This window comes from Pan troglodytes, chromosome 7, assembly GCF_028858775.2.
Source record: "Pan troglodytes isolate AG18354 chromosome 7, NHGRI_mPanTro3-v2.0_pri, whole genome shotgun sequence".
Lineage (NCBI taxonomy): Eukaryota > Metazoa > Chordata > Mammalia > Primates > Hominidae > Pan > Pan troglodytes.
The window spans coordinates 100,783,813-100,802,949 of NC_072405.2; the positions used below are offsets into that span (position 1 = coordinate 100,783,813).

Here is a 19,137-nt window from a genome sequence, read left to right on the forward strand (position 1 = left end):
TTATTGTGTACAACATGATGTTTTGAAATACGTACACATTGCGGAATGGCTCAACTGAGCTAATTAACATATCCATCACCTCACATGCTCACCATTTTTTATAGTAAGAACACTTAAAATATATTCTCCAGCAATTTTCAAAATATAATACAATGCTATAAACTATCATCACCATGTTGTACTATACTCTGTGAAATTTTTTTCTGAATAGATTTGGATAAAAATTTAACCAAAATTAAAATAAAGAACAAAACGCATCATTTCCCAGAATTAAAAATAAGTACAGAGTTCACTACCCTGAAGCGATGGCTATGTTGTAAGGTAAAGAAAAGGAATTTTCTGAGATTAATCACAGCATATTTGTCCATTTCTGAAGAGCAACCCAGACCACTGAGAGCTACTAAATTATGTTATGAATAATCAGTGCTAAGGAATGAACAAAATAAGAGTTGAAAAAAGTTATCTTATAAATATCCACCAACAGTTTCTAGCAGAAATGCTCCAAGAAACTGAAAAAGCATCCCCAAGCCAAGTCACGTGAGAAATACATGTCTCCTTCCCTCTTGGATTAAGAAATCCTATTTTCTAGTTCAGCTCAGCAGGTATCTATTAAGCACTGTTCACTGATTTGGTGAACACTTACTCCATGCTTGCTAGGCACATGTTTTTGCTAAGTGCAGGGAATACAGATAGAAAATGCAAACCTTGCTCTTGAAAGCACTCTAGCCAGGTCAACAGCAAACAAATAATTATAACATACTGAGATAAGTGTGATGGGATTCTTTCTTAGTTTTGCTTCCCCCAAGAACCAGACCTAATACAAGGATTTGAGTGAACATTATTTATTTGGGAGGTGAAGGAAACACCAGTTGGGAATTAAAAAAAAAAAAAAGTGAGAAAGGAAGGAAAGGCCACCAATAATGGATGCAATATAAAGCAAGGTACTGCTGTGAGCCACTGCTGGGGAACTCAGCGTAACAGTGTGGAACACACACCTCAAAGTCTGGGAGGGCCATAAGCTTCCCAGCATTCTCCACCTGCATATGAGAAGCAAAGAGTGAGCTTCAGAAGGCCTTCAGGCAAAGAGAGGCAGTTGTTGGCTGTTAGAAGCTTGGTAGATACGCAGTACTTCCCATCACATGCACACATAAGTCCGAGGGCATGTAGACATCTGCTGCAGAAACATTAGCTTCATAGTCAATCCTGTCAGGAAAAGGAGGTGATTACCCTTGAGATCATAAGGTGTGTAAGACTCATGCAGGTTCAGAAAGAAGGAAAATGGTATTTCTGGCAGAAGGACAAGTGTGAGGGCATTCCAACCAGAAAATCTGAGGCACTTAGAGAAGTCACAAATCCTAGCATACAGAAGCATGCAAAGACGAGAGACAGGGGAGAGAACTGCTGAGAATTGAGGCTAGATGGGGAGGCAGGACAAAGAGTCAGCCTTGAACCCCATCCAAAGATCTGGATCCAGCATCATGAGATATTTGGGATGCATAGAAATAGGGATACACTATAAAGGATTATGGCACGACTTAAATAGCATAAACTCGGTGACAATCAGAACCTCTCTTGACTTTCAGATCTTTTGCTTGTAATTGAATGGCTTCAGTCAAGGAACTTGAGCCCCTACTCTGGTACTGGGGGCATATCAATGCACAGGAGACAAATGGAAGCCCTGCCTTCATTAGATTTGGGGGTGAGGGGTAACGTATAATTACATAAATAGTAAATAACAATTTCAAATAGAAGGATATTGATGAAAGGGCAGTGGGATTAAGAGTGACTGGGCTATGCAGCTAGACATATCAGGAAAGACTGGTCTGAAATGGGGACATTGAAGCTAAGAACCAAATAATGAGGAGGCAAAAAAGCTGAGGAAAAGGCATACTGTGTATGAGATATAGAAAATGAGACTATTCTAAAGCAGAGATATGAAATGTGGCCTAAGATGTGGGCAGGAAGCAGATTACATTACGATAAGGAATTAGGAATTTCATCTAGGGGTAATGGGAAGCCACTGGATGGTTTCAAGCAGTGGAGTGAAACGATAAAATATACAATTTTTAACTTACTCATGCTCCTCTCTGGAGAGTGGATCATAGGCATGCAAGCATGGAAACAGGGAGACCAGAGGGGAGGCTGTTGCAATAGTCTAAGGGAGAAATGAGGGTGGCCTGGGTCCACAGCTGTGGAGAAGGTGAGAAGTGGTTGGAATCCACTATTTTAGAGATTGTCAGGGCTTATTCACAAATGATGAGAAGGATGGTTGTTCATAAACAATGAGAAGGATGAGGAAAAGAGATGATTTGAAACTACTGAGTGAATGGTGGTTTGATTAATGTTCTGTGTCTTATGTTATCTAAATTTCATGTTATTATTGTGGAAAAAGGACTGCAATGTAAAAACCCAGACTATAAAAGTCCTCAGTAGTCATAAGATATTAGCATCACTATTATTATTATGTCATGATGCAAAAGTAATTTGATGTATTGAAAATAATTCTAGGCCAACCCTGCCCGTTTTCCACAATTAAGCATGATTCCTTGTGCCTCATCTCTTGTAACATCCCGTCTTACCTGTAATTTCTCATGAACTCTTCCTCCACTTCCCCAGGTGATTATTTCTCATCTACCAGTCTGTTACTTAACCTCCTTAACTTTTCTTGGCTTCTCTTTTTCAGATGGCTCTACCCCATCCTCATATCTCTTGACTCATGAACTAAATCTGAGCCTCTGTTTGCTCTTTCTCCACTGATCAGCAACTTAACTCAGGCTGCCTTGACGAAATGCCATAGACTGGGTGGTTTAAACAACAGAAATTGATTTCTCACAGTTCTGGAGGCTGCACGTTTGAGATTATGGTGCCAGTGTGGTTGGGTTCTGGTGAGGGCCCTCATGTGGTGAGGTGGGTGAGCTCCTATCTTTCCCTTCTTCGTCATCCTATAAAGGCACTGATCCCATCATGGGGGCCCACCCTCATGACCTCATCTAAACCTAGTTACCTCCCAAAGGCCATATGTCCAAATACCATCACATTGTAGGGCAAGGCTTCAAAGTATGAATTATACGGGGACAGAAACATTCAGTCCATCACAAAAGGGCATCATGGTAGTGACAACAGCATGAACAGCTGTGAGGGTGAGAAGGAACACTTTATTGTGTGTATCTTTACCATGAGCTCCCATTCTGCTGAACTGATGATAGGAAACTTAAAAGTCATGCAGAAGGCCCCCCAGTCTATGCCACATTTTGTATTTTATGCAGTGTCAAAGAGTTAAGTAGAGGGTCTTTCTGGTTATTGGTCATTTCTCCACATAGGTTTCTTCTGAAGTGTCCATGTGAATGTCTCCATAACCCCCTCTTCGTGTTCTTTTCTTCCAGCCTTAGGGTGTCATCAAAGAAAAATTACACTGAGAAAACTTAAATAGGCAAGGAAACTTTATTCGAGACTATTGCAATAGGGATCAAGACTATGACAATAGGGGAGAGATGTTGAACTCAACTTTGTTGGAATGAAAAGCAAGACAGCTTTTAAGCATTGGGGTGAGCTGCTGGAAAAGTATTGGAGGACCATTGAGTGGGGAGATCGACGAATGTGATTAGGTCTTTGGTATTTTCTCACTGGCGCGATATAAGTCAGGCCCCTACCCTCCTACAAAGATGAGGAGATAGGACCCTATCTTTCTTGATGATTACATTTCAAGGGGATGACTCACAGGTCCTTGAAAATTACATTCTTTGGGTGTAAAACTAGCAAGAGGCTGAGAGATTTATATCTCAAAGGGGCAGAAAAATAACTTGAAATTGCAAGTTTTCTAGGGCAAATGCACTAAGAAAAAAGATGCCGGGGACTTAACAGTCAGAAAGAAACCTATCTGAAATACAGTCAGGCTGCAGGGAAGAATGAAGGCATCTAGGTCAATGTGGAGGATCTGTTTAAGGTCCTATAAGTCTTGGTCCTGGCAGTATCAGGCACTCTTCTCTGGAGTCTTTCAGCTTCCCAGGAGTTTGTGCCAGGGAAAAGTGTTATGAGTACCCTGCTCCAGTGCTTCAGCCCTCTGTCCATCAACCCTAGTGAGGGAGTTCTCTTTTTCTTTATAGGCGGGGGCATAAGGGCTTGGAGGAGTGGGCTCCTGTCTACTTCCCTTTTCTTCCAAGTCACTCTGCTTCTTTGGGAAATATCTCTATTCTTTTTGTTTGTTTCCTAATTGACCTCAGTGGCCCATTACAAGGAAAATCAACCAACAAAAAATGAGTTTCTTTTTCATCAAGGATTGGAAGAAGGAATTTTCAAACCCTCCCAGTGAGTGGAGGGTAAGGAGGAAATTTTACATTTTGACTTCACAATGTAGAAAAAAAAAAAAAGAAGGAAAATGAAAAACAGTGCTAAGTTTTCATACTTAAACAATTATGTTCATACTCTGGCACAAAGATAATGTACTTCATAGAATGGTTGTGAGTTTAATGGGAAAATTCATATTTCTGGAAGAAATTCTGACTCTTAAGTACTCATTAAATAAGCTCCTTTCTCTCTCCTACACTTTCATTAAGAAATGAAATATTACCTGTATGTTGGTAAAACACAGAGTGCCTTTTCCAAGATCTTTCTAAACCCTTTCTCTTCTGAATTTCAAACTTTAGCCCATGAATCTTTACAAAATTCTACAGAAATAAAATTGTTGATCAAATTTCAACGTTTAGAACAAAAGAAAAAGTACCACCCTTTAATTTTTCAGTGGAAAGGGCTTGTGGGTCAGCCTTATCATTACCAAGTTCATTTATTACTGCTATGAGGCAGTTGAGCTTGCAGTGTTAATTAACTCTATGAGGGGATATATATCACTGTTGCCCTAGAAAATAACGGTAGGCACTGTGAGGTACTGTCACCCACTGGTGCTCCAGCTAAGCTCATCTTCATGTTCATAGCTCCACTATGACCTAGAAACCGCTCTTTTCCTGATTTAGGGCTAAACTAAACAGCAGATAATGTGGATGTGAGAATTGTGACTATATATATAAGATATATATGAGATATATAATGCATATATAAATATATATATATATATATATATATTAGTTTCTCACTTTTAGGTAAAGATAAGGGAATCAGGGTACAGAGGGAAGTACTTAGACTTTTAGATTCTACTTGGTCCACAGTAAGCGTCCCATGATGTTATGTCCCTACTCTTCCGATGATACATGGGCGGATTCCAAGTATTCCGAAATTGTTCACTTGCATCTCCTTCCTTTCCTCATTTTGTTTTCATATTTGTCCCCTGCTTGCTGTGCATGTGCATAGACTATGAGAACTGTGATTCCACTGATTGAGGCTGCTGTTGCCTGGTAGGGTTCAAAGGCAGCAGCAGTGGTGCTAGAACTGCATATTCATTCTGTCACATTCTTCTTGTTTCTACTCCATGTACACAGCTCTATACCACAGAGTCCGAACCCAGACTGCTTGTTTCCATTGTTTAGATTCTGGCATCTATTCCTCCTGCCCTGGGGATGATGAATAATTGAAAACTGAACATGAGCTTAATTTGGTATGCCTTGGAAGTGGTTTTTTATGCTGATTTGGTTTTGTGTTCTCTGAAACATCAAGGGCCAGCCTCCCATGTCAGGAATAATTACTATACCCCATATGTGACACACCTCAAAAATGAACAGGGGACACAGATGACTTCCTACATCATTAGGAATAGTTTTAGATATCTTAATAAATGTCAAGAATGATAAAGAGAATTTGATAGCCCTCTTTTTGGGAAAATATATCTTTTCTAACTATTTTGGAAATAAATGTTTTCATTTTACAAGGGATTGTAGAAAATTATGTCCAAAACTCTATGCTCCTTGTATCATTCAATTGCTTTCCCTAGATAATCAGTCATGGTAGAACCTTCATTAATAGGAATACCAAAGATGCTCACACTTCTCTGCTACTGTATTACAGAATGCACCTGAAACTGGAGGTCATCATGTTAAGTGAAATAAGCCAGGCATAGAAAAACAAATATCACATGTTCTCACTTATTTGTGGGACCTAAAAATCAAAACAATTGAACTCATGGAGATAGAGAATAGAAGGATGGTTGCTGGAGGATGGGGAGGGTAGCGGAGAGGATGGAGGAGAGGTGGGGTTGGTTAATGGGCACACAAAAAAATAGAAAAAAATGAATGACCTAGTATTTGATAGCATAACAAGGGAACTATAGTAAATAATAAATTAATTGTACACTTAAAAATAACTAAAAGGATATAATTGGATTGTTTCTAATACCAAGGATAAATGCTTGAGGGGCTGGATACCCAATTTTCCATGACATGATTTTTACGCATTGCATTCCTGTACCAAAATATCTCATGTATCCCATAAATACATACACCCACTATGTACCCCCCAAAATCTAAAATTACAAAAAATTTTTTTAAAAGAATGCAGCTGAAATGCACTACTCCCCACTGCCCTACACAAAATTTATATGCTTAAGTTTCTCCAGCACTTCAGAATGTGGCCATATTTACAGACATGATCTTTACAGATGTAGTTAGGTTAAAATTAAGTCATTAGAGTGAGGCCTAATCCAATATGACTGGTACCTTTATAAAAGGAGGAAATTTGGACAGTCACCTAACAGAAGGATGATGATGTGAACATCACAGGGAGAAGACAGCCATCTATAAGCCAAGGAAAGAAGCCTGGAATAGACAGACCATTCCTTTATGGCTTAACATCTTGATCTCAGACTTCAAGTCTTCAGAAATGTGAAAAAATACATTTCTGATTTTTAAGCCACCCAGTGTCTGATACCATGTTATTGCAGCCCTAGCAAACTAACACAGCATTCTTCTGTCAACCCAAGGCAGGAACACCTAGGCCTAGCTGACTCCATCCCTACTGTTCACAGCTGATTGCACCAGAGGAGTACACCTAATCCAAGAGAGCAAAACCACTGACTGTCCAGCAGCCAATAAGAGTTTCTCAAAAATCTGAACCAAAAAGCAAAGCTGAAAAGGAGGACGTTGTCTTTAAGGGCAGAGCACTGTAGTGGGTCTTGCTTCTATGTGGGCCCTTTGTTGGGCTCGGTGGTTGTTCCACTCTTTTTTGTTTGTTTGTTTGTTTGGGATTCCACATAGTCTGTGGCCTTAACATAAGCTGGGGTAAAAAATTTCGAAGAATTCTTACCTCAGAAAATAGAAGTAAGTCAAGAAGGGACCAGATGCAAGCCAAGAGAAAGGTGAAAGGGGGAAGAGAGGAGAAAAATGAGAAAGGGAAAATAAACATGTCACTGCCTTGATTGTGAAGCCAAATTCATCCACTCATTCATTCTACAGAGGCCCTGTGCTAGGCCCTGGGCCAGATGCTGGTAACCCAGTAATAACTAAGACTTAGTTTCCATATCCAAGAAGCTTAAGGTCTAGAAATATTTGGCTTCTTGGTTATTTTGAACTTGCCTTACCTCTATCGCCTTTGATTACAATAGATCAGTTAACAATAATTTCTCCCTCATTATGTCCAGCTGTGTTTTTAAATAAATGACTCATTCTTGCCTGTATGTCTGCATATATATATACATATATATATGTAATTTTTTCTGCTATTCTTATTATTTATTATAAACTCTATGACGGAAGCAGTGTCCACATAGTTATGAGAGAAAATAAGTCAGAAAAATTAACTTTCCTTCTCTTTCTTATGTTTAACGATGGCTCTAGAAAAATAAATCCTGGAACCAAGAAAGCATATTATTTTAATATCCCTCTCTCCTTTTATACCTCTTTCTTATCTCTTACTTCCTCTCTCTCCAGGTTCTAAGCCTGTCTGAGAATCACTTCCAGGCTTGATCCCTGATCCATGAAGTATACCATGCTCCAAAATTTTTTATTCCTCCTTCCATCTTCTCCACTTTAGCAGTAAAAACCTCCAATAAATTCAGTGCAAGTGAATTACCTGGTGTCAGGAAAAGTGTAATCAGATGGAACTCAAATGTATGAATGTTTTTGACTAATAATACTTTCACCCTCCCTATAGGTTTTCTGGTCTTTCAAAGAAGATACTTATTAATGTAAATTACTGTCCAACCTTTAGAATTACAGGCAGTGTAGAAAAATGAGATTTTAAAATTCTAAAGATATGTGTACAATGGACCACCAAAAGAGCAGGAAAATTCCCTATCGGATTCTATCCCTAGTGTCCGCATCCCTAACTGCCTCTTCATTCAGTTTGTCTTCTTCCATTCCTTAGTCAGAGACTCTTTGCAAGATTCTTTGCAAAATCCAGGGTTTTGTGGGATTTATTTTTCTTAAAGGAGGTGAGATGAAGTTACAAGAGAAATGTGGAACAGGAGTAGCTGTCTTCTATATAGGTCAACTAACTTAATCATCCTTTTATTCCTTTTTATTTAAGAAGTATGTATTAAGAGCCTACCTTGTTGTCTTTTCCATACTTGGGATACAAGTAACCAGTATGGAAATTGGTTACTTGGGATACAGTGTCACAAAGCCTCTGCCTTTGTAATACTCACTTCTGGGAGCATGCAGGGTTCATAAAGCTACATGATCTGGCCAAGGTTTATCACTGCAGGAGTATGAAGTGCACATCAGGGAAGAGTGGCTCACGGCAGATGAGATAATAAAAACAGTGTTCAAAGCTAAGACATGCATGGTGCTTGCTATGTGCCAGGTGACAGTATGTCCTTTACATACAACTCACATATAATTATTTTGTTCTCAAAAGACTCTAGGAATTAGATACTATTGTTACCATCATCATTCCTGTTTTACAAATGAGGAAACTGAAACACAAAATAATGAGAGCCATAGAGCTGGTTATTGATGAAGTTGGGATGTAGACACAGGCATCTGGCTGCCGAATCTATATGCTTCTCCACCACCCTACTGCTGGCATGAGATTGTTTTATGTAAGTTGAATTTTAAAATCAGAAACTTTAAATACAATGCCATTAGACCGAAACTAATCTTGTGAAATCCTCTAGGATTCTAAGTGGGAAATGTAGACATGCTATACTTTTGTGAAATTATTGCAGTGATATTTATAATCAAAACTGGAAACTAAAAACCATCCCTTTCTGAACTGTTAGAAAAGCAGATTAATATGTAAAGTGGTAAAGAAAAGCAATTTTTAAAAATTTGTCCAGTTCTGTCACTAACCTACTGCATGTCTAAGGGTTAGATCACATCAACTCTCCAGACTTGAAATTCCTTATATGGTGGGTGATCACATAATTAATTGTCCAAATGGGGACACTTAGCAATGAAGGGGGGCCCTATTAATAATTACACTGGGACGATATTGCCAGGCAAACCACAGTAGATTGTTGTTCAACTTATGTATCGAAATGAGGCCACAAGAGCTGATCCCTAAATTCACTTCTAGTTGTAGTGGGTGTGTTTGTGTTTGTTTGACCGACTGTTTATCCAAAGTATTAGGATCATTTAGTAAGAGGCAGAAGGAAAACTCAGAGGTCTGACTTAACCCCGTTATGGTTAACAAGGTCTGTGCTAGATTAGGACATTTTTATTCTAGTAAATAAAGTAATAACTACAACAATTTATAAACTGACCACATTTATATTAAATTGAAATTGTGCAAGAGAAAACAAATGCAAGTTAATTCCAAATAGGCTTAATGCCCAGACAATCAGTACTGCGAAAATAAAACAAAACAAAACCAATGCCCAAGAAAGGCTGCCAATTAGAAAGAAAGAATTAATTTAATTCAAAACATTTTTTAATTTTGAGTCCTCAAGACTAAACAGCTAACTTGGGTACCTCCAACCAGTATGACACTGAGAACAACGTGACCTGATTTAAAGGAATTTTGAGTTTGTGCAAAGAGCATTGGCAAGAGATCTTAGAGTCTTCATTCATGTATTCATTTAACGGATTGGCAAGAGCTTGTTATGTGCCAAACATTGCTATGGGCTGATGATACAACTAAGTAAAAACATAACCCTTGCCTGGAGGAAATATCAGTCTGATCTTGACACTGCCATATAAGTGCAGTGAGGCTTTGGATATATCATTTAACTTTTCTGAGTCTCGGTTTCCTTAAAGTAAAATGAGGGAACTAAAAATGCATGATCACTAAAAATCGTCATTTGGCTAGTTAAATTTTATGAACTCAGAAGTTCTGTCTGGATAAATGTTAGCCTTTATCTGGTTTCATTATATTAGATAATAATGTTAGGAAAGTTTTGAAAATACAATAGGCATGCTTCTGTTTGTTTCCATAGTCATTCTGTTGAAAAAAAGAGATGTTTTCCTTTCCCCCATAATTTTCCCTTTGTTCACTCTCTTCAGGCCACATTTTCCATGTGGTTGTTTATCAGTATGTGCTATGGTCTGAATGTGTCCCCCAGAAAGCAGGTGTTGGAATTTAATCCCCAATGCAACAGTGTTGGGAGAGAAGCCTAATGGGAGGTTTGGATCATGAGGGCTTGGCTCTCAAGAATGGATTAACGCTGATTATAAAGGTGGTTTGCCAGATTCCAGCCCCTCAATCTTGAACTTCCCAGCCTCCAGAACCATGAGTCCGTTAATTTCTGTTCATTTTAAATTACCTAGTTCAAGATATTCTGTTATAAGCATCACAAAATGGACTAAAACAGCCTTTAAGTATGCAGTTTCAGAATACGCTATACCAGTGGTCTTCAAATGTAGATAGCTACGCCTCACCTCCAGAGTTTCTGTTTAGTAGGTCTGATGTGTCAGATTAAAATGACCAACTATCCCACGTTTCCTGGGACTATCGAGTTTTAGCACTAAAAGTCTTTTCTCTCTCCAGCCTCCCTTTTTTTTTTGGATACAGAGTCTTACTCTGTTGCCCAACCTGAAGTGTAGTGACATGATTATGGCTCACTGCAAGCTTCAAACTCTTGGACTCAAGGGAACCTCTCAGCTCAGCCTCCCAAGTAGCTGGGACTACAGGTGCACACCACAATGCCTGGCTATTTTTTTAAAAAAATTTTTGTAGAGATAGGGGTCTTGCTATTTTGCTCAGGCTGGGGCTGGTGCTGAGCTCCTAGGCTCAAGCAATCTTCCTGCCTTGGTCTCCCAAAGTGCTGGGATTATACATGTGTGCCACCTTGCCCAGCTTTTTTATCTCAAGAAACTCTTCAGTCTCAGGTAAGCCAGACTAGTTGTTCACCCTAGGTACAGCATAAGAATTTGCATTTTTAACAAGTTCCCAAATGATACATATACTGCTGATCCAGGGGCCACATATTGAGAACTACTGCTCTATACCTATGGTTCTCATCCTTGGCTGTCCATTAGAATTTTTTGAGGAGTGTAAAAACAATATTTATTCTGATCTAACTGATCTCAGGTGCAGCCAGGTAATTGTCCTTTTTAAAAGCTTCTCAGGTGATTCTAGAGTACAGCCAAATTTAAGAACCACTGCTCTAGATCCATGAAGCTAATCACTGAACACTTTGACTCTGTCCTGTTAACATCCTGTAATTGCATCGTCTTGTCATCTTTACTGCCCTTGCTGTGATTCAAGACATCGTTTCCTGCTTGCACGGTTGCACTAATCACATGACTGACTTCCCTCCCTTCAAGTTTCTCACACCATCTCTACTTCATGCTTTCCGCAGCTGCTGGAGGAATCTTACTAACATAAAAACTTGATTATATTACTCCTTTGCTGAGGATCTGCTGGACTTTCTTGTATTAATGTAATTCATGTTATCTGCTCTAAAAAGCAATTGCCAAATCCCAGACTTACCACAACAGAGGTTTATTTCTTTGGCATGCCATAGTCCAATGGCTGTTCTCCTGAACAATTCTTCTTCCAGAACTGTGGTGACAGCAATTCTCCCATTCTGTAGCTTCATGATCCCTAGGGCTTCCTTGGAGTCCTCCCTTGCATCACTTCTATTTAGTTAACTGAGAGATGAATGGACAGAATGTGGAGCATGACACAGGATATTTAGAGGCTGGGCTCTGAGGTCATATACATCACTTCTGCACATATTCCGTTGGCAGAAAAAAAACCTTGTGGCCCCAGATAGATGCCAGGTGATCTGGAGAATGTCTTGTTGTGTGCCTAGAATGAAAATGAAATAGCACAGTGACTATAAAGTATTATCTCTGTTACAATTTTTATCAGAGTAATACAAACTCAAACACATTGTGGGTAATTTATTGGGTTGTATTACACATAAAAATTACTCCTCATTGCCTTCAGTATAAAGTCCAAAGTCCTGTGCTTGACCTTCAGTGATCTTAAGATTCTATTCCTGACTCACTTTTCAGACTCAGCTTTTGGTGCTTTTCACAGGCATTCCCTGTCCTTATTCCCAAAATGTCCCATGCTGTCATGCCAATTTGGGGGTCTGAAAAACCTTTCCCCATTTCTTCACTTAACTCTTTCCTACTAGCTTCTCAGAGCTCAGTTCAAGAGTCAACTCAGAAAGCTTTTTCTGAATCTCCATCACCTTCTGCTTCCCAATTTGAAATTGTTGCTCTTGTTCTCCATTCTAATAGCCCCTGGCATTCCACACTCATAGACCTCACTCCATTGTATACCTTTGACATGGTCCAGAACATCTTGATTGTGAGCATCTTGTGGGTGACAAAATTGCTTTTTCTCATTGTGCTTAATACTACATGATACCTGGCGTGTAGCAGACATTGAATAAATGCTTGTTTAAATAAATGAATGACTGTTTAAAGACAATTTAAAAAAAACCCTGATATCATATTACAGAGTAGTCAAGATGGTTTCCACTGCAATTTGATAGGTGTAAGCAAAGAGTCCCCTACTTCAGACACTTGTGTGTGTTGAACTATTGAATATCCCTTTCATATTGCAAATGGGGCACTGTATTAAACATATATTCACCATTAAACACAGCCTTTCTTGGATTGGTTTCTCAGTTTGCACATCAAATTGTTATGCAGACTCCATCAGAATAGGACCCAGAAGAAGTGTTTTAGTAAGAGCTGAGATTTTAAAACTTAAAAATATATTCAGATTATGGGCTATTTAATGAACAAAGACCTGGATTTTATACCACGCTGGAGGTCTTAGATAGCCAGATATAGCATAAAAACATAGGACTGAGGCCCAAAGGACACACGAATAAGTGGTAAGGACAGAGGGGCAGGGCAAGTTAGCAGAAAAGAGGCCTCCACCAATTGCACCCCCAATAAGGACACCAACTTAACAACTATCTACACCAAAAAAAGCACTTTCATAAGAACCAAAAATCAGGTGAGCACCCACAGTACCTGGTTTTAACTTCGTATCACTGAAGAGATAGGAAAAACAATCTTGAATCACCAACGCCACCCCTTCCCCATCTCCCCACAGTGGCAATGAGGTGCAGACAGCATTTTGCCATGCTGGGGTGAGGAAGACACAGCATTTATGAGGCATTGAACTCATTGTTGCCATATTATAACAGAAAACAAAACTAAACCAAACTCAGCTGACACTCACCCGTGGAGGGAGCATTTAAACCATCCCTAACCAGAGGGGTATCACTGATCCCAGTGGCCCAAACGTCAGTTCCTACAAACCTCACTACAGTGGGCTAAAGTACTCTGGAGTTCTACCTAAACTAAAAAGACAATCTAGGTGACATGGACAGGAAATCCTTGGTAAGTCCTAATGTTAAACTGGGCCCAGAGACAATAAACTGGGGGGGGGGGGGCATGCCACCTACAGAGACACCAGAGGGGTGGCTAAGGGAGTGCTGGCATTACCACTCCCCTAACCCCAAGCTGCACAGCTCATAGCTTTAAAAGAGACCTTTTCCCTCTGCTTGTGGAAAGGAGAGAAAAGAGTGGGGGAAGACTTTGTCTTGCATCATGGATACCAGCTCAGACACAGCTCAGAGTGAACTGTAATTACTTTGAGAGGTTGAGGCAGGCAGATCACTTGAGGTCAGGAGTTTGAGACCAGCCTGACCAACATGGTGAAACCCCGTCTCTACTAAAAATACAAAAATTAGCCGAGCATGGTGGTGCACACCTGTAATCCCAGCTACTTGAGAGGCTGAGGCAGCAGAATCACTTGAACCTGGGAGGCAGAGGTTGTTGTGAACCAAGATGGCGCCACTGCACTCCAGCCTGGGCAACTGAGACTCTGTCTCAAAAATAAATAAATAAATAACTTTATGGTATGTGAATTGTATCTCAATAAATCTGTTTTTATAATATACATATATATGTATGTATATCTATTAGACAAATCTCAACTTTCATTGTTTTTTTCCCTCAAACAGCGCTTTGGATTATATTTTAATAGTTATAAATGCAGTGGCCTGATGGCCTTAACGAGGGCTCAGCTAGCTCCACTAACTAGTCAACTACCCAGTAGCAGCACCAGGCAAAGTTGTCATCTTCCAGTGGAAATCACCTTTATTTTTCTTAGCATTGATCTGTTGTATGCCATCCTGTAAATATATAATGCATAATTATCTTCCCTTGTTTGCATTTTTAGCATGAGAGATGGCCAGAGCTTATGTCAGAAAGATAATTCCAAGATTCTTTCCCATTTTCATCCACCATCTTCTGGGATATAGTTGGCATGGAGAGATGGCAATGTATATGTGACTACATAAAAATATATTTCTGGAATATTTCCATTTGCCTTTCTATATCCATTCTCTACTCCTCTTGACTCTGGGAGCTGACCCTTACTAACTGTGTCTACAAGTTCCCTTACCTCTTCTGACTAGGTTTGTTCATAGGCTGCATGAACAGTGAATCAGAGGTTGGAGAAAAGGTTCTGTACAATTATCCAACTGGTTCCCTCCCTGTGGGTTACAACAAGTAAGATGCCTCTCTACAGAAGTCCACAGGTCCAGTAGGTTGACCTCTAGGTTGCTGGAAGTTACCTCCAGTTACTCAGCAAGTTTGCATTAATTGCTCCTTCTAGGATTGATGTCGGTTCCATGCAATTGCTAGCCCCATAGTGTTTTATTACCTCTCATTGGTTTCCCTTACTAGAGTAAATAGTCTCTTAAACATTGGGAATGCCTCTTTACTGAAGTTTCCAGCTGGAGAATGCCCTTTCTTTCCTACAGGGCTCTGACTGATACAGTAACTGTCTGACTAACAACAGATAATTGATATTTAGCAGCCAGTTGAAAGGCTGCAAATAGACTCTATACTTAATCTCTTTTCATAAACTACAAATGCTTAAAAAGTTACTTATGACCAATGCAAAAGTGTCATATATTTAATACTATTTGGAAGACCTTTCCAGGTGCATAATGCCAATCCACAATTCAATCCCTCCTGGCAAATGATGTTATAAATAAGAGGGAGAGAGTTTAAATTAGTGCTCTCTAGATTCAGAGTTAGGGGTTAGGAGCATTACACATAGAATTGAAATCTCCAGTTCCATAAAAAGTGCCCAACATTCTCTTAATATAGCTTTTGGAATACTATTGACTGAATGAAATTTTGAGGTCTCAGAAGTTGAACATTCACATGGCCATCCTAAGAGCCCTGTCTGACATGTCTCTGTTTAGTCAACATGTCTCCGTTTAATTACCACCATGAGTGAATTTACCAAAAGAAAATAAGCTATGGGTGACATGCCAACCTCCCACTTACTAGCTGTCTCTACTAGAGAGATTAAAAAGTTAATCTCTCTAAACCTCAGCTTTCTGAAATTAAAGAGGATAATAACAATTTTTACATCATGGATTCTTGTAAGATACAAATGAATTAGTAAATCTAAGTGTTTACCACAGTAACTCATAAAAAGCACTAAGTGAATGGTGACTATCCTGTCATGCATCTCTCTTTTCCTCATAATAAACTGTTATGTAACAATTTATTACATAACAGAGCACAGCAAATTTTCTTTTGTGGCCATCAGCTTCCAGGCTACCATGTCTGTTCCCACAGTCATTGTATTTATTTCTGGGAATGGCATTCCAGTTGAGAGTCCAGAAAGTGTAGAATAGGAAGCAACTTTGGACATGATGTAGTCCAACCTGCTCAATTTAATGATGAGAAATCCAGGACCCAGATGAGTGAAATGGCCTATGGGCTCACTGATGCAGCAACCACGCAGGAGCTAGCAGCAGCGCTTCCATTTCCCATGCAGTTGCCCTGTTCACCACACAGTGGGGATGCCCGCAGAAATGTTTTCTGAGAGTATAGCTTCTGCCCTGAATCCCAGATCTCTCTTTGGAACACACTGCTTGGTCTTTCATGCATATGGCCTGGTAAAGGTTCCAATCCTGTTCTCACCACCACCACCACCACCACAACCCACTAACTCAAACTGGACATTATAACATTCCAAGACAGGTGCTAAGAGCTCTGCTTACAACTCTCCAAGATGCAAGCTCAAGTCAGAGCTCTAATTTAGGCTTAAATTAACTGAATGATATTTTGAAATAAATAATTTTCTCCTGCCTTCAGGGCAAAGAAATCAGATGCACGAAGGGTAAAGACCCTGGTCAAAATCACCAGACACAAAAGGTCACAGATCATATGATTCACTTTATATGGAATATCCAGAATAAGTAAATCTAGAGATATTGAGAATAGAGTAGTGGTTGTTAGGGCTGGAGGAAGGGCAAATAGGCATAGATTGTGCTTTTGGAGTGAGGAAAATGTTGTGGAACTAGATAAAGGTGATGGTTATGTGTATAAAGATACTGAATGCCCCTGAATTGTATACTTTAAAATTTTTAATTTTATGTTATGTGAACTTGATTTCAATTTTTAAAAATCACATGAATACAAGTATATTATTGCTTGACAATGATATCATGCAATCTCAGACAATGACCTAGTCTGAGAACTCTTTCACACTGATTGCTTTTGTCTTCTCTTCTAGTCTGTGCCCGCTTAACAATTTTATTTTTACCAAGCTGTGCTCAAAAATCTTTGCTTGCTGAATGTTTCTTCGAGGAGTCATTTTTTTTCTTTCTGTAAATGATTCCTTCAAGATACCAAGTGTTTCATTCAACTGATATATTCAGGAGAGATACTGATCCATAATTTTTTTTTCTTGTAATGTCCCTCTCTGGTTTACTTACCACGATTATGCTGGTTTACTAAAATAAATTGGGAATTCTTTTTTCTCTATTTTCTGAAAGAGTTTACAGAAGACTTATATTACTTTTTTCTACTATATTTTGTAGAATATACCAGCAAAGCAATTTGGGCCTGGAATTTTCTTTTTTGGAAAAGCTTTTATTATAAATTCAACCTCTGTAATAAATACAGATTTTCATTAAACAGATCAATATTTGCTTTTACTTCTTTTCTCAATTTTACTAACTTGCAACTTTGTTAGCATTCTTATTCATTTTGAAAAATTTTAATAATTTTCTTATTATTTCTTGATTCATGGATTATTTGTAAACATGTTATTTAATTTCAAAATACTTTAGGATTTTTCCAGGAATTTTTTTTTTTTTTTGCTATTGATTTCTATTTTAACTGTGTTGTGGTCAGAAAATAAACTTGTATTATTTCAATCTTATATAAGCTAGATAATACCATCAAAATCAGGAAGGTGATACTGATATATTGCTACCATTGAATACTCAGGGCCAATTTTCAATTGTTCCAGTAATACCTTTACAGAATGAGGACTCAGTTGAGAAACAGTCATTACATTATTTTTAGTCATTTATTTTAGTCTGCTTTAGTCTGGAAAATTTTCTCAAAATTTCCTTGATTTTCATGAGCTTGACACTTTTGGCATTTACAGGCCAATTATTTTGTAGAAAGCCCCCTGGTTCGGACCTGTCTAATGCTTGTTCCTCATTACATTTGGGTGCTATGTCTTTGGCAGGAATATCAGAGGTAGTGCTGTGTTCTTGTTGCTTCCTATCAGAGAGTGCACAAGATCAATTGTTTCCTCCTCTCATGATGTGCACTTTGATCACTTGTTTAGGATCCTGTCTGCCAGGTGACATTACTCTTTCCAATTTGTAATTAATACGTATTTTGTGAGAAGTTACTTTGAAACTATGCAAATATGCTATTCTTCACTAAACTTTTTATTGATTCACTAATTTATTTAAATCTTTATGGTCTCATGGTTTCTTATTTAATTCAATGAGCTAGAATGTACTACTGACTACATTTATTTTCACAGTCAAATTATCCCTGCTTAGACCAGTAGGAGCTTTTGCAGTTTTTGAGAGGGTCTCTGTCTCTCTCTCTCTCTCTCTTTTTATTGTCATTAAGCTTTTGCATTCTTTGACATTTTGTTACTTTTCGGCACAATAAGATAACTTAGGCTTGTGTTGTACTTTTCCTGATCCAGCCCCGAAATTGACCATTCTTTTAGGAAGCCCTAGTTCCTTTTAGATGAAAATGGTAGTTGGAAGACAAGATTTAGGCTCTAGTTATGCTAATCAGAATTGGATTATTGCTGCTCCCAATCCCACTCAGTAGATAAGACTGAAAAATATACATGTATATACAAACACATATTTACATCTACATTTATTTCTATATTATAAACCATGAGCTCACATTAAAACCTGAATTCCAATCCAACACTCTAGAATTCATCCCAGATTTTCCACTGTCTGAACTCCCCATCAGCTTAGTGAGACCTCCATGATCTGCTTGGATTCTATAACCCTCGCTTTGGTCCAAAAACTGCTTCCAGACAAAAGAATAGAATGATTGTTGACTCACTTAGGTAGGTGTTTCTTCTTTCTTAGGGAACATGGTCCTGTGTGGCCTATATCTAAAGTCTGAAAGAGTTGCTTTATGTATTTGATCTGGTTTCATTTTAGTTTACAGCAGGAGGGTGGATTCACAATCACGTACTCCCTCATTGCTGGACAGGAAAGAATATCACATTAAATGTTCACAGTACTCATGTTAATATATCAAACATGGCTCACACAGACTGTTACAACAATCCAGGCAATAAATCTATGACATCTGTACTTGACAAAGCACAGAGGAAGAGATCCGAAGACAGCCACGCCTATGTCAACTTTACTTTTTTCTACTGTGTGACCTTAGGCAATATACACAGCACATTTGGTCTCAATTTCTTCATCTCTAAAGTGGGGGGTTTGGGAGAAGATTAAAGGATATAATGTACTTGAATCACCACTGGAGAACATTACACAGAGGTCTTCAATATGTGGAAGTTTATTCCTCA

At 38.7% G+C, this 19,137-nt stretch overlaps 1 long non-coding RNA gene across 2 annotated transcripts in view; it reads right to left on the reverse strand.

Annotated features, from left to right (window-relative positions):
- LOC104007680 (uncharacterized) overlaps window positions 1-19,137 on the reverse strand; it is a 265,188-nt gene that overhangs the window by 201,340 nt on the left and 44,711 nt on the right. For both annotated transcript variants that reach the window (XR_681965.4, XR_010159280.1), the window contains one exon: window positions 11,752-12,072. This is a non-coding gene — a long non-coding RNA (uncharacterized LOC104007680). The remainder of the gene's footprint in view (window positions 1-11,751; window positions 12,073-19,137) is intronic.